The sequence below is a fragment of the Grampus griseus genome (genome assembly GCF_964374135.1).
Source record: "Grampus griseus genome assembly, chromosome: 14".
NCBI lineage: Eukaryota > Metazoa > Chordata > Mammalia > Artiodactyla > Delphinidae > Grampus > Grampus griseus.
Genome location: NC_139008.1, coordinates 45,356,916 through 45,382,326, shown reverse-complemented (window position 1 = coordinate 45,382,326; position 25,411 = coordinate 45,356,916).

The window sequence follows — 25,411 nt, the reverse complement described above, 5'->3', positions numbered from 1 at the left end:
AAGCAACCTAGATGTCCATCGACAGATGAATGGATAAAGAAGATGTGGTACATATATATAATGGAATATTACTCAGCCGTGAAAAGGATCGAAATTGGGTCATTTGTTGAGACGTGGATGGATCTAGAGACTACCATACAGAGTGAAGTAAGTCAGAAAGAGAAACAAAATATCGTATATTAATGCATATATGTGGAATCTAGAAAAATGATACAGATGAACCAGTTTGCAAGGCAGAAATAGAGACACAGACATAGAGAACAAATGTATGGACACAAAAATGAGGAAAGCCTGGGGTGGGGGAGGGAGGTAGTGGTGTTGGGATGAATTGGGAGATTGGGATTGACATATATACACTAATATGTATAAAATAGATAACTAATAAGAACGTGGTGTATAAAAAATAAATAAATATATAAAATAAATAAAACATGTCTACAAATTCTTGTATGTTCCTCTCATTGAGAGGTGGCATCTATGTCTCATGTCTTGAACCTGGGTTGGCCTTAGTGACTGACTTATAAACCAATAGAATGCAGAGGAAGTGGCACTGTAAGATTTCCAAGCCTAGGTCACAAAAGGTCTTACCATGTGCTCCTACTTCTTGTGGAACACTCACTCTTATGGCACTCCTGTAAGCTCCCTCTTGGGACCCAGCCTCCATACTGTGAGAAACTCAAGCCACATTGAAAGGTGACCTGCAGGTTGTCAGTTTCAGCAAAGCCTCTTCTTTGAATCACCCCAGTCCAGGAGCCAGTCTCTCGATGACTCCAGTCCCAGACCATGAGGTCACCTACCCCCTTAGCGTCCTTCAAGATGTTAGTAGCAGAGATAATCTATTTCCACTGTTCCTTGCCTGGATTCCCAACCCACAGAACCTGTGAATGTAATACAATGGCTATTTTAAGTCACTGGGGTTTGGGGTGGTTTGTTATGAAGCAAAACTATCTAGAACACCTCCCTTCTTCCAGAAGGAGATAATTGCTCCTAAATGTTTCTATCACTGTCTAGTCATACATCTATACTTTCTATAACTTCTGTTACCTAGGACACAATCATCCTCACTAAATGTTTATTGAATGAATGAGCTATATACAGTGCTTACATTTTGTTCTAGTTGTTTTTTAATGTTTCGTCTTCTCTGCTAGACTGTGAAAGCTAAGGTAGGGACCATCTCTAAGGGCACATAGTAGGTTCTTAATAAAACTCTGTGGGATTGAATTTGCAATGGCTAACTTTGAGGTTCTGTTTGAGAAGACACGGGGAACAATTTGACTGCCTTCTATAACATTGACCACAAAGATTTATGTTTTATTTTTAGAGAAAAGCAATACAGGGAAAAATCAAATCAGGGCAAAGGGATATAAATTACAATCCAATAATGTACACAGCGTGGGCTTATAGCCCAGACATCTTCTGAGCCTGATCAAGTCTCTACCGGGCCACACACACACTTGGAGGTGTCTGGCCCTGAAGAGGAATGAGGCAGGTGTTACGTGGCCTGGGCTCACTTTCTGACACTCCTTCCACCTTCAAGTCAATGAGTGCCCCCAGTTAATACAGCTTAGATGCTGGGTGTACTCCACACGTCCAAGGCTGTGGCTTGGTGCACGGTGATTATAGAAGTAGGCTAGGACACAACGACATCGTCCATGTCCCCTAACTGTCCAGTGCTATTGGGCATGCCATTTTAAATGCCTGAAATTCCCCAGCCTGTTTATCAGCACGGATATGCTAGGTTATCTTGCAGTAATAAACACCCTCCAAATCTCAGACATTTAATCCAATGAAGTTTATTTCTCACTCCCCTACAGGTTCTGTCATGGGTGAGTTGACCCACCTTGACATAGGCTTTCAACTGGTGAGGCAAGACAAAGAATGTGGCAAATCATACACTGGTTCTTAAAGTTTTCACCAGCAGCAACGCATGCCACCTCCACTTACATTTCATTGGCCCAAGAGGGTCACGTGGCCACACCCGATTCAACAAGGAGGGAGAAGTTCAACTTTCCACGTGCTGAGAAAGCGGGAAGTCGGAACACCGTAAATCTTACAAATAATCGTTTGAGGCGTGTGTGTGCCTCTACCGCTACTGAAATGCAAATACTCTTGGGACACGGACTCCACGTTGCCTGACAGCAGCCATTAATAACCTCATGTGGTTATTATAGCATATTTTTCTTGAGAATATGTCCTGACAGGAACAGGAAAATATTCGTGAAGACTAAAAGAAGACAGTGACTTAGATCACAGAAACGTGACAAAGGATTATCAGAGAACTCTCACCAGAAGGCTGCTGAGAGGTAAACAGAGAAGAGAAACTTCACGTTAGGAGGAAGGAGACAATAGCTTCTGAAATTACCTAGTCCCGATTCTGCCCCGAAGTAGCTAGATTTTCTAGGACGTACCCTTCTAGTTCTCAGGTCTGGGCTCCCAACCCATATTCTAAGGTTACTGGAGCCAGAGGCCATCCTGCCAATTCGTGAGATAATCAGACTCTTGCAGACAGGGAAACTCAGAAATACAGAGCAAGCAGAGCACTAGACTGGATGCCTGCAAAGAGAAAGCCGATGTATACTTTAGAGGCAAGGAGTCCTCCCCTTCCCAGAGCCCCCAGGCTCCCACTCCCCACAAGGCCCTCAGCCCAACACGATTTACACTAGAGCCCTTTCACCTGGCAGGTCAGGTCTCCAAACATTTCCACTGCCGACTTCTGAAAGAACAAATCTTCATTCTCGGTCGAGAGGGAACAGAGCCAGCTATCCTTCACACCAGAGCTGCTCCTGAAAATACGAGCTTATTAACCTCTGAATAGGTGAAGGAAAGAATAAAGGACACCTGGGACAAAACTCAGGCAAGAGAGACTCCAAGGGTAGGTCTTGTTAGTGATATAACCTCTTCCTTCAGGAATCTGATGAGGAGCTGTCAGCAGCAGAGGCCTCAGCAGCAGAAACCGCCCTGCTGATCAGGATCTGAAGGTCTCGGTTTGAAAGCATATTCTCTGCAGGGACTTGATGTATTTTTATTTTTTATTTTTTTTGTTTTTTTTTGTGTGTTACGCGGACCTCTCACTGCTGTGTCCTCTCCCGTTGCGGAGCACAGGCTCCGGACCCGCAGGCTCAGCGGCCACGGCTCACAGGGCCAGCCGCTCCGTGGCATGTGGGATCCTCCCGGACCGGGGCGTGAACCAGCGTCCCCTGCATCAGCAGGCAGACTCTCAACCACTGCGCCACCAGGGAAGCCCCCCTTGATGTATTTTTAAAAAGACAGGCAGGAATTATTTATTCCTCCCAGCATATGATTTCTCATTTTTCTTTCAGCAGAACTGGGGAATGGATTGCTCTGGGATTTGAAAGCTTCCTGAGTGTTCGAGAGGGTGGCAGTTAGAATGACAGTAATGACTTAGGTCTCCTCTGAGGGTGGTCCCTTCATTACTGGGACAGGCAGGGCTCTGGTTCCGTCATTCACACCCCGCCACGCCACCCACTGCTCCGCTTCCCATTTTGTCCATCACAACCCCCCCTGCAAGCTGGCCTCTCTCCAGGACAGCCTTTCGGCCTCACGGGCCACCCGCCAAATGGGGCCCAGGCTGGAGCAAACCCCACAGAGTGCCATCCGTCTCCTTCCCTGCCGACACACACGCACACACACAAATGCACACGTACATGTACACACATGTGCACAGGTGGACGGTCAAAAGACCTTGCACCTAAATGAACATTGTAAGCAATCCGAGAAGTGAATAATGACTCTTACGGAGAGAGGTGGGGCGTGGGGAGAGCTGGCCCCGCCCATATAAATTGGGGGAGGGGTAAGGAGCCAAGGTAGCTGGTCAATTAGATGCACCAGGACTGCAGAGCAAAGGAAGGGACTGAGTTTCACAGTCTACTCATTCACATCTTTGCCACATCTTCCTAACAGACAGTCGGAGAGTGACCAGCTAGTACTACACACAGTGATACAGAAGATTCTCATAGATGGAATCTTGAGCAAAAGACAGAAAACACAAATGAGAACCGAATACTCTTTCTTAATGTAGAAAATCCTCTCTGATCCCCTGGTTCTTGTGCATTGTCCTTGATATACGTGCCCACAGAACCGGGTATCTCTGTTCTACCCTGCTGATAGCACTGTTTCCTAATTGCCTTTTCGTTGTCTGTTCTCTCTCCATACGCAGGGCAGGGCTTGTAACTCATTCTGCTTGCACCCCTTAGGATTCTGTTAAGCTGCAAGTTACAGAAACTACCCAAACAATGCTTGAAACAGACTAGGAGGTTTGTTTTTCTCATATACCAAGAACCCTGGAGGTCCATTTTGGTGATTTGATGCTGCTGCCAGTGGCTGATTCAAGATTTTTGCTCCGTCTTTAATATAGTCTTTGCCCCTCATGTTCATTTCACAGTCCTAAGGTGGCTGTTCCGCTCGAGCATCCCATCTACTTTCCAGAGATGGGGGAAGATGAAGAACAAAGGAGCCTGCAGAGATGGGGGAAGATGAAGAACAAAGGAGCAAAGCTAGGAGCCAGCCCCCTCCTAGCTGCAAGGAAGGCTGGGACACGTGGTTTGTAACCAGACATGCTGCTGCCCTGAACAAAATCATCATTTTCTTAACAGGAGAATGGACAGCAAGAGGCCGCTGTTGGTGTCTGCCGTGTCCTAGAATCCTCAGAACTTAGCAGAACCAGCCAAGAGTAGAGCTCAGTAAATCGTGGTTGAATGAATGAATGAGCTGTAGTAAATACACACAGCCAGATCATTGGGGACCTAGAAGAAAGGCATCAGAATCGGACAGGTGGTGCTGGTGGGGGTAGGGATTAAATTATCCCTGCTTTGACCGGGAGGGAGACCTCTCACGCTCTCTCCAGGGACTTCCCTCCAGTTTTATGCTCTCAGGTCTCCAAGTTCTTCCCTAGGCCCTGGGTGCTCACGTGGTGCCCTTCATGGGGCAGCCCTGGGGCTCGATGGAATCTTAGACCAGGATGATTTTCCCAAAGTGCTCTGGGCTCTGAGGTACTCCTCCTCCAGGCTGAAACTATTTCTCCTGGGGGAAAATTTGAAAATGGAAATGTGCAAAAAAGACAAAAGCAAAGACTTCTGCAAAACAATCAACATTTTGAGGTAGAGTCTTCTAAACTGTTTCTGTATATAAATTTCATAAAACAAATTTGGAGTATGCACTGCATACTGTTTTGTAATTTCTCCATCTACTTTATCGTAAACATCTTTCCATGCTAATTAACAAGTCCTTGCCGTAATTTTAAGTGCTGCTACCTTGGATTCCATTATAATGTCTTGTTTACGCTTGATCTTCTCTTTCCACCCACAGCTCCACAGATCACCCCTCAGGGCTTAAATCCAATATGTCAGCCTGCGTCCTGTGAGGAGCAGACGCCAGGATGGAATGAAAAGGCTGAGAAGTTTCCTGGGGAAAATGCCTGCAAGGAATAGAAAAGGAGAGGGGACAGGAGTAGGCGAAGAGAGGCTTCAGAGCAGATGCAGGCCTGAGTCCTGTGAAAGGAGGGAGGGAAGCAGAGGGGGTTGGGGTAGGGTGAGCCTCAGACTGCATTGCATCTCTGAGAAAGTCACAGCCAGACCACTGGGGAGCCTCAGAGCAAGGGTTGCTCATTGGGAGACCCCTGGCAGAAATGACCTGACTCAAGTACCCTCACCACGTTTCAGCATTTGCTGCCAGCTGCATGGTCTCAGCGTGAATGCTGAGTGGATCTGAAGTTGCAGCAGCTGGAGGCTCTCAGCCAATGACATTCCTCTCAGGAGGTTCTCTTAAAAACACCCTGGACGCCTTAGGCATGCTCTCAGGGATTCAGTTATCTGCAGCAGAGTATGAACATGGAACATGACCTAATTAGTGTAAAATAATGGGCTAGCCATCCTGTGCCCAGAAATGAAGCTCTTCTGCTGGGGCACATGTTGAGGAAGGCACCTCCCAACCCCATGCTGGCAACAGTCAGGGATCATATTGGTTTCACAGTGTTGACTGTGGATGAGCTCTTTGCCCAGCTGATGACAGAGGAGGGACCCCCAGGAGAGGGCAAGCAATACTTAGGATATAAGTAAGCCCATGTTCTTGCTTACAATAGTAACTGTCTCAGGCCACTGCAGGAATGCATTCTGGGTCCCTCCTGATACCCATCAATCTGACAGCCTATATTGATCTCTGAAGATTGACTGTGACTACTTGAAGCGTACCTCTTCTGGCTGGCTAGGTACTATGGCCTTGCCTGGTAGAGAAGTTCTCTTTTAACTGTTTCAGCATGCTTCAGTTCTCCCCCTAAACCAGGGATTGAAGACTCAGGGGCTTTTTCCCTAGAAGCTGTACCTGGTACGGGAATTTTGGTGCGTTTGCTTTGCTGCCGGGGCACTCTCAGGAGAGGGAGTGAGGGGGGAGGGGCAGAGCGGGGGAAGAAGCTGAACTGGGTATGGCCTCAGCTGGAGTGGAGCTTCAGCCTGATACCATGGGGAGCTCTGGAGCAGGAAATGTGCCACAGGGTTGGTCCCCCCTTGAGGCAAGGAAGCAGAGAGGGATGGGGTAGGGTGAGCCTTTTGCACGCCTGTGTCAGTCCATCATTAGCTAGGAGAACACCTGATAGGAAAGGGCACATGACTTCTTAGGAGGCAGCCCCCATTTAGCTGAGAAGAATGATTTGGAGACGGGAAGAGCTGCGAACTGTAGTCTTCACAGGAGGTGGAGGACGGGACACTGGACTGGGTCACAGCCAGCATCCACTACACATCTTTGAGTGAGGTATACCCCCAGTTTTAAGAAAAGGGAGAGGTAAGTACTGTGGCAAACAGAGACTACATGCTCTGTCTGAAGGAGCCACCTGGACCTCGGCTTTGGCCAATCATGGCTGGCTTGGCATTGCCAGTTATCTGATGACAGCACTCGAAAGTCTGGATTTTTAAATGTTGAACAAACACTAGGAAGGCAAATAAAACCCTGTGTGGGTCTCCGGTGTACCATTTCCGTGGACTCCTTCCTGCTCAGCACATCAGAGTCCCAGTCCTGATTTGGCTTGCTTCACATCACGGCTAGGAGCTGAATGGGGACACCGGGTCAAACACAGTTTTAGTGAAGCCATTAGAACTCAGTGCTGCTACACGTGGCAGAAAACCAAAAATAACAACGGTTTAAAGAAAACAGAAGTTTGGGGACTGCCTTGGTGGCGCAGTGGTTAAGAATCCGCCTGCCAATGCAGGGGACGTGGGTTCGAGCCCTGGTCTGAGAAAATCCCTTGTACCGCAGAGCAACTAAGCCCGTGTGCCACAACTACCGAGCCTGCACTCTAGAGCCCGCGAGCCACAACTACTGAGCCCGCGTGCCTAGAGCCTGTGCTCCGCAACAAGAGAAGCCACCGCAATGAGAAGCCCCGCACACCGCAACGAAAAGTAGCCCCCGCTCGCCGCAACTAGAGAAAGCCAGCGTGCAGCAACGAAGACCCAACACAGCCAAAAATAAATAAATAAATAAATGTATATATAAAAAAAGAAAATAGGAGTTTTTTCCTCTCTAATGTAAATAGAGTCTAGAGTCTAGCGATGAGGTCCTCAGTACTGGCGGGGCATCTCCATCATGTTCAGGGACCCAGGCTGTTCCTACAGTGTGCTCTGCCATTTTTAAAGCAAAGCTTTCTTCTTCTGATCTGAAACTGTGCCACCCAACGCAGTAGCCACATCACGGGTGCTCTGTGGAAGGGTGGCTGGTCCTAACTGATAATTCAAAGACTTAGTATGATGAAAAAACTATTTTATTAAAATTTAATTTGCCTGTTTCTTTCTACTTTTAAAAATGCGGCTACTAGAAAGTTTAAAATTGTGTGTATGGCTCTCATGTGTGGCTTGCCCTGTATTTCCACTGGACAGCACTGGTCGTAACAGCAGGAGCTGCAGCCACCACGTCCTCCCACATTCTACCCAGCAGGAAGGAGAAGGGGCAAACAAGGGCATGCCCCTGCCTCTTGAGGATGTCTCCTGGACATTGCACACAGTATTTTTGCTTATATCCTATTGGTTAGAACTAGTCACGTAACTACAGCTAAGTGCAAAGAAGGCTGAAAAACGTACTACACAATGTGGACACAAGCTACTGTTCCCACTTTATTTTCCACCACCCATTGGCGTGAATTTGCTTATTCACTAACTCACACGCTCACCTACACTTACTCATCAAAATATGTATTAGTCCCTATTCTGTGCTGGACCTTGTACCACCCATCAGGTTTGCCAAGGTAGGTAAGGGCTCTCACTCTTGAGGAATTTCCATTTAATAGGCATGGGTAACCTTGTGAAACGAGCGAGAGCTACAAACTATTACAGGCACTAGGATGGACATTTATAAGAGAGACAAAGGGCTTCTTGAGGCAGCCAGAAAATATTCATCAAGGACCTGGCCCTTGAGCTGAGTGTAGGCAGCCAGCTGTGTCCTGGGACTGCTGAGCTGGAGTTACAGCCATCCGGAGACGCCAGCCAGGTTCTCGTGTCTCCTCCCTCCCAAGGTAGATGGAGTTGAGCCAAGAGTCGCTTCTACCCCTGGGCCATGGGGGAAGGGGGGGCCTGGAGGCCGTCCCTTCTTTATTTACTTTTGTCCACTTGACCGGTATTCTTTTTTTCTTTCCCTATAAGCACCTCGCGTTAAAGACAGCTTAGGTGAGCACATCCATGTGGGCGGGCTAAAGAGAACTGAGGCAGGAACACACTGATCTGTTCTTCTCAGTCCCTGAAAGATTCTAATCGCCAGCTTTGAACGGTGCCCTCTGTTTTCCTCTCACCCAGCTCCCTCCCTTCTTCCCTCCCCAACGCCATCAACTAGAAAACCTAGGGGTACAGTCTAACTTTTATATTTATGTTTTCCACCGTTGGTCTTGTTTAGACAACTTATTAGCTAAATGGTTTGTTGGTGCCCTCTAATTTCTTGAATTGGGAACTTAAACTTTTATTCTTCTTTGAATAACTTATAAATTAACATAAATATTTAAGTTTACGTATTTTTCTCTGAGCTCTGTGGTTATCTTATATGAACTGATATGTGCTCTTTTGTTATTTTTAAGAAAGAAATTGTGTAATTTTGGTTTTGATTTCCTTTTTGTTCCAAGAGTTGTTAAGGAAGTTGTAAAAATATTTCTAGGGTGTTCTTCCCCTTTTGATCAGAGAATTTTATCTGTACTATTTCTACATCTTGGGATTTATTGATTTCCTTTTTTTGAGGACTAATAGATGGTTAACTTTTGTGAATGTTCAAAGGTTCTTAAAAAGACAATATAGTCACCTAAAACTTGTATAATATGGTAAATAAACTATGCCTCAAAAAAAAAGAAAAAAAAAGGAAACCTAGGGGTAGAATCAGGCTGCGGTAGAAACATAACTAATGCAGGCTCTGTACCCTCCTCTCCTTGACTTGGGAAGGACCAGCCCAGGAGGTAAGAGAGAGACCTTTCTCCCTACATGATCCTTCGGTGACCTCCCACGTTTCTGTACTTTCTCACTCCATCCTCGGCCTTTTGCCATGAATGAGAGCTGGTTCACTCCACTTCTCACCATGTTGGACCTTTAAGCCCAGGTTAGCCTCCCTTTCCATCTCTGACTAAAGCACAGGAAAAATCCCTTTTAATTCCTGGGTCAAACAACATTAGGATTTTTCAAATGTTGCATTTATAGGAAAGCCAAGGAAAATAACAGTGGCCAATAGCAAAACAAGGAAATCTAGGCATGAACAAAGGTAGAGAAGGCAGCTCTGGGCCTGGCATGGGTTAGACCCACAGAGCATTGAGGGCTGAGCAAGACCCAGCCCCACTCTGAGCTGCCGGGGAGCTGGGCCAGAGATCCAGAACCAGACTGCCTTGGCTCCAGTGGCCTCATTCATGTGACCCCAGGCAAGTCAGTAAAACCCTTTTTGTTTGTTTCCTTATCTATTAATCTAGCACCCACTTAGAGGGCAGGTTAAATGAGTTAAGAGTTTAATGTGTTAAGGATTACATAAGCTAATTCACGTGAGAGTTATTTCCCCAGATCCTGGCCACAGTAAGTGCTGACTAAATTTAGTTATGATTATTATTATTAATAAAAATGAGACAGAAGCATGGCCTTGGGTCCACCTTGACCTATGCTATTAAAACTTTCTCTGAAGGCTGAGGAACTCGTTGATTTTTTTACACCCCAAGCATCACTGTCAACAGGCTGTGCCCTGAGCCAGTATCAGCCTTTTAAACCTGGAGAGGAAACTATCAGCTTTGTGTGGACTTTTAAGGCAACCATGTCTTCTTCCTTTCCACAGAATCCTTTGGAGGGAATGTGGTCCCGTCCTCGCAGAGGAGTTCCTTGTCACTCTCTGAAGATTAGGGCTGCACTTTGTTCTTAAAGAGATGACGCCCTCATGTGGTGCTCATTCTGTCTCTCATCGTCTCATGCAGCTGCTCTCTGCAGAGGGATATGCTGGCTTTGGGCAGCTAGCTCCTTCCTTCCCTCCCTCCCTCCCTGTCTCCCATCCTTCCTTCCTCCTTGTCTGTATTTCTTCTGATTTTGTTTTGGTTTTGCTTTCATGATTATTCTCTAGGGAAGGAAAAATAACTTTCCTTCTATCCTAGGTTCTCGACTGAGATGCCCCCCTAATAAAGGATAGATTAACAGGAGAAAAAGAAAAACAATTTTTATTATGTAGGTACAGGAACCCCACAAAGATATGAGATGGTTGAGGCTTATATACCATCCTGAGCTAAGGAATGGGTTGAGGTCTGGGGCTTCAAAGCGGGGGAGGTGAGAAGAGGAAATGTTTAGTGAACAAAGGTTGCCCTGCCATGCCTCTAGGTCTCTCAAGCAAAAAGTTATCTCTGGTTATAGTAGCTCTCTCCCTGGTAATGTAAATTTCCCTTATAAAAGGGTAATTTATACTGTTTTTAAAGCTTCTCCTGTGTCTGCAGTTTCTCAAAATAAGCTGTTCAGAATAGTCCTTATGTCTCCAAAGAGACATATATGGGGATGGCATAATCTATCTTCAGTTCCCAACTTTTAAAAAGCTACCAGAAAAAAGAGCCAGCAGCCCATTCTCCGTGCTCAGCACTCTGCCCTGACTCTAGGTGTGGCCACCAGGCACTTCTCAAACAACTCAGAACACCACAGAGGCAGCCAACAGCTCATTTGTGTGTGAATCGCTCTTTCTGGATTTTTAGCCTCATTTTCTCTTTGGTATTCGGCCCTGGAATGGTTCAACCCCGTCTTTCTCAATGTTTTCTTTCTCTGATTCCCATGGCTCAAAGGGAACTTCTCTAACTTTAGATGAACTCTAGGAGGTTTTAAATGAATGTTTCCCAATGTATATTTCAAGGGTATGCTTTCTAGTCGAGTAATGGACATTCGCATAATAGAAGATTCTATGATCAAATAACTTTATGATCACTGTGTTGGACAGAAATTTAAAAAAATGAACTTGCAGGATACGTTAAAATCTTTAAAAGATTAGTTTGCATTGTAAATCTGCGTAGGATTAACCTATAATTTGAATAATTCACACACACACACACATAAATGAGAAATAGTGAACACATCTCAGAGAACCAGTTCTCACTGAACACCCTTTTGAGACCAGAAGGAAGGGGGCAGCCACAACCATTAAAAGAATGAGGAGGAGAGGCTAGAGAAGACAGCAGAGCCTGACCACACAAGGCCCTGAATACGTACCTAGCTGCCCAAAATGGATATGACCCTATCGCACTGGGGAGCCACGAAGGAATTTGAGCAGAGCAGAAATCCCTCATCTCCACTTGTTCCTCTTTTCCCTCAGTACCTTGTCCAGTGCTTCAAAATCCCAACACTCTGCCCAGTCTCCTTCCTCCTTGGTTGGGGCAGGGGTGTCTGGTTTAACCTCACGGCCCAGGACTACGTCATCCAGATTGCTCAGGGTGGCATCCGTCTCTCCTTGTCTGGTTTCCAGGCTCTGGACATGCCTCTGCCCACAGGATCCTTCTGGACCTTCGGCGATGTCTTCTTGGGCAGCTAAGTGGCTGTCTTGGACAGTGGCGACAGGAAAGGTGGCACCCGAGAAGGGCTAGCATGCCATCGTGATCACGGAGCAGGACAGCGAAGGAGTGGGTTCTCGCAGGTGCAGTTCTCCAAGTAACGCCCTGGTTAGGCGCAGGCACACTGGGTGCTAGCCGAGGCCCTGCTACTCAGTAAAACCCCACTATTTCCACTGAAAAGAAAGAAAGAAAAGAAAAAAACAGGATACGGCAAAAACTGGTTAGAACCAACTAGGCCCAAGATGGCGGAAGATTTGACCTCCAGGAGACCTCGAGCCTCATTATACGCTCATTGTAATATATTACCATCTAAATGACACACCCATTGGTGCCAGGACAGTTCCAAGGCCGACGGTAAAGGGCTAAAAAGTAGGTGTGGCCCAATTCCTGGAAATCCCTGCCTCTTCCCCAAAGTATAGATAATGAGAATAATCCTCCCATTCCTTAGTGTATGAAATTACCCAGCCCATAAAAACTAACCACCCACACGCCCGGGGCCACTCTCACCTTCTGCGATGGACCGCATTCTGCCTATGGAATGTATATCTCTCTGAATAAACCTGCTTTCACTTTACTATGGCTCACTCTAGAATTCTTTCCTGCGCAAAGCCAAGGACCCTCACTTGGCGGCCAATCCCAGGAACTCACCCAAGACCTGGAACATGACCGTTCTCTCACTCCTCCTTTTCCTGTACCACTTCGGGAAATGAAGATCTAAACAGTGGAATACCATACAACCACTAAAAAGGATGCAATAGGTTTGTGCATGATTTCTTAGAAGGATGCCCATGATACAGTAGATAGAAACAAAAATTTCTCAACAGTGTGTAGGTGAATGTAAATATATGAGTGTAAATATGCTTGGTGGGCATAGAAAGGGGCTGGAGGTGTGTCTGTCACAGGGGAGTTATGCCCCCCATGGAGTGGGGAGGGGGTTGGAGGGGTGGGAAGGAGAAGTTAGTTTTATTTATTTTACAAACAAATAAAATAATTATGAGAGATTATGCATGATTTTACTCTGTGGGTTTTCTATATTTAAAAAATAGAAACCTTAAAAATTCATAACAAACACATCTAGTAGAGGTCCTTGATCACTATATCCTTACACTCTGCTAATACCAAGGGTTTTGATGAATTGAAAACAATGTACACCCAGTACTGGAGCTTTGGGCCTTATTTTTATCATGAGGAATGTCTGTCACTTAAATTTGACCATTAGAGTTAAGTTTCTCTGAAGACAAAAAAAAATTTACCTTTCCCAGCTTTCCAATTTCAGGCAAGAATGTTGGCCGGAGATAAATACATAAGAGAATAAATGAAGAATAGGTGTTCCTGGCTGATATCTAATTGCTGCAGAGCTAAGGAGTAGAAAAATGAGAATGTTTCTAAGGAATCCCTTCTTTCTTCCCCCAACCGATCTGTCTCACATCAGCCAAAATGGAACAGTTTGTTGGTTTTCTTTCTTAACTGTACCAGGAAGATGTTTTAATAACTCTTTGTTGGTCAGCTCTTGGTACTCCCAGTATGTTTCCCCTATCAGCCAATTTTGTCTCCATCGTTCACAGAACTGTTGCTCTGTCTTCTGAGAAATTGAAAAACTGTTATGGTTAAGTAATAAAGAGATAATGCTGGGTGACAAATGCCTGTGGAAGCAAGAGCCAGAAAGGTTTAATAATATCCAGTGAGTCATGGCTATAATCGTGTTTTCTGTTTGAAACAAAGAAAACTGGTAGCAAGTGTCCTGCGGCAAATCTCTATATCTCTTCTCTTTTTTTGTACCAGTTGCCTGGTTCCCGACTCTTAGATCATGACAGTGAGGGCGCACGGACCACCCTGAGACTGAAGACATTGGGTAGGTTAGGGTGGTGTCTTCTGTTGAGTTGCCCCCAGTCCCTCCAAGCAGAACCTGAGATAAGGCTTTGAATGCAGCAGCAGAGGAGTTGGTAAGTAAGATGGGAAGGGAGGAAAGCAATCCAAGGGTGTTATTTGATCAGGTTGCTTCTCCAGTGAGTGGCTGGGGCTCAGTCCTGCTGGGATCATCTGGGAGACTGCAGAAAACACACCTCAGAATTGATGTACCCAAGAGGCAAGGAAACTGGGACATTTATCCTCTAACTCTCATTTCTTTTTGGCTGACAGCTGCTCCTGAGTATGCCCTCAGCACTTCCAGACAGTTCTGTGGGTGGACTGAGCATGCCAAAGGGGAGCCTGTAGTGTGCTCCAGGTGTTTGAAGAGCATGCATGGAAAGGTGAGTGCCAAAGCGATACAGGCAGGGCGGGGACAGCATGTTTCACAGGCTGAATGCATGAGGGGCAGATCTGTGATGATTTCATGTGATCCCATAAGTTGGATTAGAGTATCTTTCTATTAACGTTACAATAGAGCTCAGGGAAAGGTATAAAAAGGGAACACGAGAGAAGGAGACAGAAGAGGGATGAAAAAGGGGCAAAGAAAGGTGAGGAGACAAAGAAGAAGCAACATAAGATAGAGGAAGTCCCAAGTGGCAGACGGTGTAGCAAAGTGTCTCTGCACTGTAGGCCAGTTGTATCGTCAACATTTTCACTCAATTACATGATAACAAAACAGGTAGAGCTGATAAAGGAGTGAAGACAATTGTTGCTACCCCTTAATAAGAACCTGTGTTGTTGCCACTTAAAGAGGACCAAGCCTCGGGGCTTCCCTAGTGGCGCAGTGGTTAAGAATCCACCTGCCATTACAGGGGACACGGGTTCGAGCCCTGATCTGGGAAGATCCCACATGCTGCAGAGCAACTAAGCCCGTGTGCCACAACTACTGAGCCTGCGCTCTAGAGCCCGTGAGCCACAACTATGGAGCCCGCACATCACAACAAATGAAGTCCACGCGCCTAGAGCCCGTGCTCCGCAACAAGAGAAGCCACCGCAATGAGAAGCCCGCGCACCATAGCGAAGTGTAGCCCCAGCTCGCCACAACTAGAGACAGCCCACGCGCAGCAACAAAGACCCAACGCAGCCAAAAACAAATAAATCAAAAAAAAAGGACCAGGCCTCATGTTGGTTGTTTCACACAGGTTAACTGTAATTTTCACATGGAGCCTGTGATGTGGGTATTATTGTCCTATTTTTACGTTATTTCCTGTACAGAGTGTTACACTCTGCGAATCACTAAGAAGAACGACTCTGTTTGGCGAAAACTGAACTTGGAGTCAGGTTGAGCACATGGGCTCAAGCATCCACCCTTGACATTTGAGTCTTCGGCTTTGACACACACAGGAGCATAGCCAGTGTGTTTTGGCCTGATGTGTTAGGTGGATAGCAATTCCCAGGCCAACAAGGATGGAAGCACCTCGTACAGGATGGAGGCCCATTTAGCCGTTCCAGGATGGCCTGTGCATCGTGCTCTGCTCCCCAGCTTCCTGCACAGAGCCCAGCTTCCAGAGGATCGTAAACTCTGAGCACGTCTGGGGCTGCCATACTTAGTGTGGAGACATTTATGGAAGTGGACCCCTCAACAGCAGGTGATGACGCACCTAACTCCTCTGGGGGCACCTCTAAGTTTTCACTTTGACACCTTGTAGAAATAACTGATGTCTTAGGTCAGGTTCCTTAAAAGCAGCGCCTGAGACAGCTTTCAGTTGGAAGGTAATTCACAGGGATGAGGAACAAGGTCTTCTGACTGTAAGAGGTGCTGCTGAGCCAGAAGACATTTTGCCTACTGGAGTCATAAGTCAGCTAGATCAATCAAAATAATCCTGAATAAAGAAGACGTGGTACATATATACAATGGAATATTACTCAGCCATAAAAAAAGAACAAAATAGGGCTTCCCTGGTGGCGCAGTGGTTGAGAGTCCGCCAGCCGATGCAGGGAACACGGGTTCGTGCCCTGGTCCGGGAAGATCCCACGTGCCGCGGAGTGGCTGGGCCTGTGAGCCATGGCTGCTGAGCCTGTGCGTCCGGAGCCTGTGCTCCGCAAAGGGAGAGGCCACAACAGTGAGAGGCACGCGTACCGCAAAGAAAAAGAAAAAAAAGGCGTGGATATATGTATATGTATAACTGATTCACTTTGCTGTACACCTGAAACTAACACAACATTGTAAGTCAACTATACGCCAAAAAAAATTTTTTTTAATTAATCCTGAAGCTGGATAATTGAGTCAAATCGATACCTTCATAAAGATTGCTACGTGAATATCTGGGTATGTAATAGGCAAGAAGCAACTGAACTTCACCTTTGTTTTAAAATGGGATCTGGGCCATTTAGATTAATTTGTTTAAGGAAGCAGGGAGGATTCAGGAGAGACCTGACCCCTTGGGATCCCAGAGAAATTTGGCCAACAGGACTTGTTGCACTAACAACCCCACGTAGGACTCCTTCTAGGCAACTCAAGTTATCGGGTCCTGCCCATCTCATAGTGACCCAGGGACGTCAGGAAAGCACCCAGAATATTCTTTCCCCAGGCAGACAGCCAGTCTCAATGCCATTCAGAGCAATGTTGTTCCAGCTCTACTGCTCTGTACAATGGATACCAGGAGGAGGTGACTTCCCTGTGGAAACAGTACTGTGTCAGATTGCGATACCCAGTCTAACGTACCCACAGAGACCACTGCTTAGCTTGCTTGACTTTTTTTTTTTCTATTGAGCCCTCATTTATTTATCATTCCTCCTCAACAATCATCAACTCACCACCTAACTTTGCTTCATTTATAACTTTTGCTCAAACCCCTTAAATATATTTTTTAACATCTTTATTGGGGTATAATTGCTTTACAATGCTGTGTTAGTTTCTGCTTTATAACAAAGTGAATCAGTTATACATATACATATGTTCCCGTATCTCTTCCCTCTTGCGTCTCCCTCCCTCCCACCCTCCCTAGACTTTTTTCTTATTTAGTTTTAGCTCCTTAAGGACGGGAGCCTTGTCTAGCTGAGTACTTGATCCTCAACACATTTTTGAGGAATGAATGAATGAGTGAGTGAGTAAATGGGTGCTGAGTACATGCCTCTGACTGTTGCTAGGCTCTCTGCTCCAGACCCACCAGTCTATGCTCTACCTTTGGATGCCCGGCCTGGTGAACTCCATGGCTCCTTGTCAGCTGGCTTCTGGGCAGGTTCTGCTAAGAAAAGGCTCTAAGGGAGAGTGGAAGGCTGGAGGTGGGGCTCAGCAGGGCAAGGGGAGGGAGGCTTCATTATTCCTGTCTTGCTGCCATGCTTGTCAGCGTGGTCCCACCATAGCACTTTCCCCAGGGGCACTCGTTAGCTCTAGTTTTCAGCCTCATCCTGCGCTCCCAGAGCCTGCCTCCTATCCCCTTAGAAGGACCTGCCACAGCTGTGGTACGCCCACCCTCTTTAAAGATCTGGGTGTAGATCCTCGGGGCTCCTCCTCCTGGAAACTGTCAGAACTCTGATTTCTTCCCTTTGTCCCTCTGGCCCCAAGGAGGTAGCGGCTTCCTGCAGTTACTACCTTAGTATTTCCTTTTGCTTTCCTCCAGTATCTGTGTAATTACATTCTCTCTTTTAAAATCCCTTATATGGCTTTTGTTTCCTAGACACTGACATGATCTTTTAGCAACCCTGTGATGTGGGTATTACTGTCTCCATTTTGCAGATGAAGAAAGTGGTGGTGCAAGGAGTTGTAGCATTCCCAAGTATTCGCATCCAGGACATGTTGGAAAAGGCAGTATGCTGTGGTCAGATAATCTGAATTTGAATCCAGCTCTTATTGTGTATATTGATTTTTATTATTATTTGTTAAAGATCTATTTATTTATTTAATTTATTTTTGGCTGCATGAGGTCTTAGTTACAGCACACGGGATCTTCGTTGAGGCATGTGGGATCTTTCACTGTGGCGCTTGGGCTTCTCTCTAGTTGCGGTGCACAGGTTCCAGAGTGTGTGGGCTCTGTAGTTTGTGGCACGCAGGCTCTCTACTTGAGGTGCGTGAGCTCAGGAGTTGTGGTGCACGGGCTTAGTTGCTCCGCGGCATGTGGGATCCTAGTTCCCCCGAACGGGGATCGAACCCGCATCGCCTGCATTGTAAGGCGGATTCTTTACCACTGGACCACCAGGGAAGTCCCTGTTTTTTACTTTTAAATTTACACACAGCAAAATTCATCCTTTCTAGTGTATGGATCTATGAGTTTGGACAAACAAATATAGTTGTGTTATCCCCTCTGCAATCAAGAAACAGAATAGTTCCATCCCTCCCCAAAATTCCCTCACACTGTCCCATTACAGTCAATTCTTCCCCCACCTCTAGCTCTTGGCAATCAAGGTACATTTTCTATTCTTATCATTTTGTCTTTTCCAGAATGTCATATAAATAAACTCAAATAGAATGTAGGTTTTTGAGTCTGGTTTGTTTCATTTAGCATAATTTATAGGAGATTTTGTTTTTGCACAAGTTCATTCCTTTTTGTTACTGAGTAGTATTCTTTTATGTGGATGCATAATAGTTTTTTTCATTCACGAGTTGAGTGGCATTTGGATTGTTTCTAGTTGTGGATGAATACAAATAAAGCAGCTATAAATATTCACTTATGGGTTGTTGTGTGGACATAATTTTTTATTTTTCTCGGGTAAGTACTTAGAAGTGGGATTTCTGTATCATGTGGTAATTGTATATTTAACTTTGCAAGAGAAATAGGCAAATTGTTTCCTAAGGGGCCGAATCATTGAGCATTATCACCAACAGTGTATGAGAGTTCCAGTTGCTCCAAATCCTTGTCAGCACTTGGCATTGTCAGTTTTTGTTTTTTAATTTCAGGAATTCCAATAGGTTTGTTGTGATGTAGTACATTATGAAAGCATATGGGTGGGACTTCGGACCATGTACATTTACCTTGAAAGGCTGCAGAGCATCGTGGCTAAGAGTCCAGACCCTGCAGTCAGCTTTAGTGCTCACTACCTTTGTAAACACGGGTCTCAGTTTCCTTATCTGTAAGATGAGGATAATAATAGAATATATACTTTAAAAGGTTGTTGTGAAGGTTAAATGAGTTAATATATGTAAAGCACTGGTACAGAATAAGTACCACCTAAGTGATCGTTATTATTGCTATTATTTGACTCAGGGCTGGACCACTGCTTAGCTACCTGGTGCCCACATTTGCACAAAAGCAAAGCTGAGAAGTCATACCTTGGGCTCCAAACGGGAAATCTTGAAGCTTTTTGATCGCATCTTCCATCTTCTCAAGTTTCTATACCACAGTTCTTTTTAGAAGCCATTTTGTGTGTAATGCAATGCCCATCCTCACTTTGCAAAAGTCCAATTTTAAAGACAGAATTTGAACTTCTGTGATTAAAGAAAGCATTTGAACTGTTATAGATTCCCATCTCCATCCAAACAATATACTTTTAATAGGAACACAGCTTGTGATTCATCCTGTTTCACTTTGATCTGCAGTGCAGTATGCATCATCGAAATTAAGATGAAATTACTCTGCAATCACACACATGGAGCTCATACTCACAGTAATTGCACAAAGAAAACCTCATTATCCTGCAATATGTGCTTCAAAAACAAACATACAACCTTTTCTCCCTCTAGTGGCACATTTAAAAAGCAACCTCAAGTATCACAGAGGCCAGTCTTACGTATTAAAATCAAGGGAAGCCAATAGAGAGTTTACCCTAGACTTGGGAGATTCATAATATTTGTTTATTATTGACTGTGGGGAAAAGTTTGCATTTTATTTATGCCAGATGATATTGCTGTCAACACAACAGGCTGGATTATAGCCATAGGAGTTACGTGATTTATCCTCACTTGGCACTTTATTTTGTATTAAAAACAATAAAATAGAAGTCTACAAATACTGGTAGTCAGGGATTCTGATTGCAGGCAGCCTCTTGGGAGAATGAGATACTCCCCCTGCCCTTTAAATGTTTATCATCTCTGAATAGTGATGCTTTACTGCAGTCGGTTGGATAGTGTCACCCCCAAATTCAGGTCCACCTGGAATCACAGAATGTGACCTTATTTGGACATAGGGTCTTTTCAGGTGTTAGTCAGGATGAGGTCACTCTAGATTTTAGGGCGGGCCTTAAATCCACTAACTAGTATCCTTATAAGAAGAGGAGGGCTTCCCTGGTGGCGCAGTGGTTGAGAGTCCGCCTGCTGATGCAGGGGACACGGGTTCGTGCCCCGGTCCGGGAAGATCCCACATGCCGCGGAAGGGCTGGGCCCGTGAGCCATGGCCGCTGAGTCTGCGCGTCCGGAGCAAAAAAAAAAAAAAAAAAGAAGAAGAGGAGAGGACACATAGGGAGACAGACACACAGGGAAGAAGCTCGTGTGAAGACAGAGGCAGAGACTGGAGGGATGTATCTACAAGCTGAGGAACGCCAAGGGTTGCCAGCAGACACCAGAAACTAAGGGAGAGGCATGAGAGGTTCTCCATCAGAATATTCACAGGAACCAATCCAGCTGACAACACCTTCATTTTGGATTCTGGACTCTCAGACTATGAGAGAATCCACTTCTGTTGGTTTGAGCCGCCCAATTTGTGGTAATTTGTTATGGTTACCCTAGGAAACTAACACAATTACTCTGATGGATAAGAACAGGAGCCTTTCCATAGTTACTATTGTGTGTCTAGGCACTCATAAGCAGTTTATATAGATTAACTCATTTAATTCTCATGGTAGCACTGGGATAGCTACTATTATAATATGTGGTTTGCAGAGGAGTAAAACTGACTCTCTGAGAAGCCACGTGACTTACTTAGGGTCACATGACCTGCTATTGTTTAGATGTGGCGACCACATGTTCTTTTATGCCTGGTGAGTGTCTGAGATTATTCTTTTACTATTTCACTTAAATCATTCGTTTGTTAGTTTTTTGTTTTTTTTTTTTTTTGCTGTACAAGGACCTCTCACTGTTGTGGCCTCTCCCGTTGCGGACCACAGGCTCTGGACGCACAGGCTCAGCGGCCATGGCTCACGCGCCTAGCCGCTCCGCAGCATGTGGGATCTTCCCGGACCTGGGCACGAACCCATGTCCCCTGCATTGGCAGACGGACTCTCAACCACTGCGCCACCAGGGAAGACCCCGTTTGTTAGTTTTAAACTTTGTTTTATTAAAGAATATATTACATATAGTAAACTATGCAAACTTTATATCTATCTATATCTAGATCTAGATAGATAGATAGTGAATTTTTACATATATGGATACCACCCAGATCAGCACCCTAGAAGACCCTGCCATGACCCTTCCCATATAATATTTTAATATTAAATATTACAAAAAGTCATATAAATTCTTTATAAGACTTTAAAATGTAACAAAGCTATGAAAATTAATCATTTCTCTCTCACATTATCCCTTATTCCTACCTCCAGCATATTAATCATTGTTACTGTGTATGGTGTATATCCTTCTAGACTTTTTCTATGTTATATTCTTATTTATGTATGTGGATACATGCATAGTCTTATATAAGTATATATGTTTTGTACAGGTATATATGTGTGCACACACATGCACAAACACACATTTATATGCACAAACACACGTGCATGGACACACACATCATTCTCCCAATAGGGTATAATTTTATAAATATCCTGTACCTTGCTATCTTTCCACTTTTCAATGAAAATTCAATTAACTATCAAGTTAAGAAGAGAAAAAGAGAATTTTATTCGAGCCAAACTGAGGATTATAACCCGGGACGGAGATTCTAAGAAAGCTCTGAGAACTGTTCCGCCTGTTAGAAGTCGAAGGCACAGTCATATACATTTTTTTTAATAAATTTATTTATTTTATTTATTTTTATTTTTGGCTGCGTTGGGTCTTCGTTGTGGTGCACAGGCTTTCTCTGGTTGCAGCGAGCGGGGGCTACTCTTCGTTGCGGTGTGCGGGCTTCTCATTGCAGTGGCTTCTCTTGTTGCGGAGCACGAGCTCTAGGCACGCGGGCTTCAGTAGTTGTGGCTCGTGGGCTCTAGAGCACAAGCTCAGTAGTTGTGGTGCACGGGCTTAGTTGCTCCGCAGCATGTGGGATCTTCCCGGACCAGGGCTGGAACCCGTGTCCCCTGAATTGGCAGGTGGATTTTTAACCACTGTGCCATCCCAAACACTATTCTTTTAAGAAGTTACACTGCTAACATCAGAAGAAAGAAAAAAAAATTGATCTTTACAAAAAAAGAAAAAAAAATTGACCTTTACCGTTGAGCAGGCATTCCCATCTTTGAGGAGCTCTGGTTAATGTGTAATGCAGATGCACACTGCACATTAGGGAGGGAAGAGGAGGCCCAAACAAACACAGAGAGAGAATTTGATGTTTAATTTTTTTCTTGTCCTGTCTTAAAATATAAATTTTATTTCATCACACAATTAAAATTCCTACTATTTTTAAATTGTCAGTTCATATAGACCTACCTGGAAAGAGTAGCACCTGGTCTGCCATCAGTCATTTCTACTTTTGTGGGAAAGAAGTCTCTAAATGAAGACACTGGGCAAGAAAGCAGAGTGGAGCAGATGTTCCAGTTTGGCCCTGTCCACTCCACTCTGTTCCACCTCGATAGCCTTATTGCTAGAGGTTGGAAAGATAAATCCCACATTTGAAAGACTCCCTTGCACTTCCAGGAGACACCTGCGGTACTTGGAAGGCAGAAGTGAAACAGAGACTGTCCAGCTCCATCTTTCCCTCTTATGTTTCTGCAGGGAGATGTGGTCTTGGCAGTCGTAGCTGGCCAGCCACTGCGGCAGTAGAGGTCCCAGGCTCTCAGAAGGGAGGCCACGAGGGACCCATTTATCAGGATGGGTCACGGCCGAAGTGACATGTTCTTGGCAGTAAGGGTGTGGTGATGGCTTCCTGACCCCAGGTCAGTTCAGAGCCTGTGAAGTCTTTGGCACCTCCATCTAGGGACTCTGGCTTTTAACTTTTCCATTGTCATGCTAATTAAAATAGAAGCACATTGATCCCCTGAGGCTGATACTAACCCACCACCTCCCTCTTCCTATATGGGTTTAAGAGGTTAAGTGCAGGGCTTCCCTGGTGGTGCAGTGGTTAAGAATCCGCCTACTAATGCAGGGGACAGGGGTTTGAGCCCTGGTACAGGAAGACCCCCGCATGCCGCGGAGCAACTAAGCCCGTACTCCACAACTACTGAGCCTGCGTGACACAACTACTGAAGCCCACAGGCCTAGAGCCTGTGCTCCGCAACAAGAGAAGCCACCGCAATGAGAAGCTCACCCACCACAAGGAAGAGTAGCCCACGCTCACCGCAACCAGGGAAAGCCCGCGTGCAGCAACAAAGAGCCAACGCGGCCAAAAGTAAATAAATAAATTAAATAAATTAAAAAAAAAGAAAAGCATTAAAAAAACACATATCTTACTGTATGTTTTATGGCAAAATAAAATTAAAAAAAAAAAGAGTTTAAGTGCAGACTCTTCCAGGCCCTACTCCATGAAGACCGTCAGCACCCTCAGTCATGGCAGGTACGAAACATTCCACACCGCTGCCTCGGTCCTACGCCAGAAACACACTCCCTTTAGTTTAGTGTCTATTGGCCAGAGTATTTAAAAATAACTTTGATAATTTAGAGAGGAAAACTATGACTCCCAGGCCACATTTGGTACAGTCCTCAAACTAATATATATAATATTTTAATATATAATATATGTATATAAAAAATACATTATATAATATATAAAGACACGAATATCTTAGATATATATATCTAATATCTTAGATATATACACTTAAAATATATACATATACCTAAAATATATATATGAAATAGATATATGTATATCTTACATATATACCTAAAAGAGATATACATACTTAAAATATATACATATATGTAAAATATGTATATACTTGTATATATGTAAAAATATATATACATACACATATATATGAGACATACACCTAAAGAAACTGAAGGTTTTCAGGACGAGCCTCCCCAAAATGCGCCACTTTGGCACGCAGGCTGTTTTGAGGTGAAGGCATTCAAGACCCAGCCGATTCAAAGAAATAAACCAGAAACAATCTTTCACCCTAAACTACCTAAAAGAATTTAGATAGGGACCTGGCCCAGAAAGAGAGCTATTACCAAGAGATAACTTTTTATCTGAATGACCCATCTCTACGGCAGGGCAAACATCTAATTACCAAAGCTCTGCTCTTCTTATCATCCTTTGAATCACCCTCCTCCCTTTCAAAGCCCTGAGCCCCTAGCCCATTCATCAGCTCACGATGGCATATACTTCGCTCTCTGACTCGTCCTTGGGTCTCATAATCCTTGTGCGGTCCGTGTATGTATGTAATTAAAATTTTTTTTCTCCTGTTAATCTGTCTTATGTCAATTTGATTATTAGATCAGCCAAAGAACCTAGAAGGGTAAAGGAAAAACTTTTCCTCTCCAACTATGTACATATATACCTAAAAGATATCCTCTCACGTGTCACCTCCAGTTGTTCGGTAGTGGGTGTTTGGACCTATTAAGTTGTGTTTAAGGCTTGGCCTGAATGCAATCTGGAATCGATTAGTGATGTTCCAGTGTATGTCTGTCTGCCCTCCTGGACAGATCTCTGACCACAGACAGTGTGGAAGACCCACGTCCCACTAATGTGCTCTGAAATCATCACTGTGTTGGCTCCACGTCTATGCTTCCCATGGGCTGTGTGCTGCCAGGGTCTCAGCACAGCAAGGAAACTGAGGCAGGCCCAGTCTTGGGAGACACGGGGCTCCTCTGACAGCTGACTGTGGCTCAGGGACTTGCCACTAGCTTTGCCAAAACGTCCTTAGAACTCACCGCAGTGTCAGACTTTCCCATCCAACACTTCTTCCTTCCTTCTGCTCTACAGGGGTGATACCTGCAGCTCCATCTGCATCTTTTTCTTAACTGAAGTAAAGTTGATTTACAATGTTGTGTCAGTTTCTGGTGAATGGCGAAGTGATTCAGTTACTCTCTCTCTCTCTCTCTATCTCTATATCTCTATATTCTTTTTCAGATTCTTTTCCATTATATGTTATTACAAGATGTTGAATATGGGTCCTTGTGCTATACAGTAGGACCTTATTGTTTATCTATTTTATGTATAATAGTGTGTATCTGTTAATCCCAGACTCCTAATTTATCCCTCCCCCATCCCTTTGGTAACCATAAATTTGTTTCTATGTCTGTGACTCTGTTTCTGTTTTGCAAGTTCATTTGTATCAGTTTTTTAGATTCCACATATAAGTGATATCATAGGATATTTGTCTTTCTCTGTCTTACTTCATTCAATATGTAAGTAAGTAATGACTCACTTCAGTATGATAATCTCTAGGTCCATCCATGTTGCTGCAAATGGCAATATTTCATTCTTTTTTATGGCTGAGTAATATTTCATTGTATGTATATGCCACATGTTCTTTATCCATTCATCTGTCGATGGACACCTAGGCTGCTTC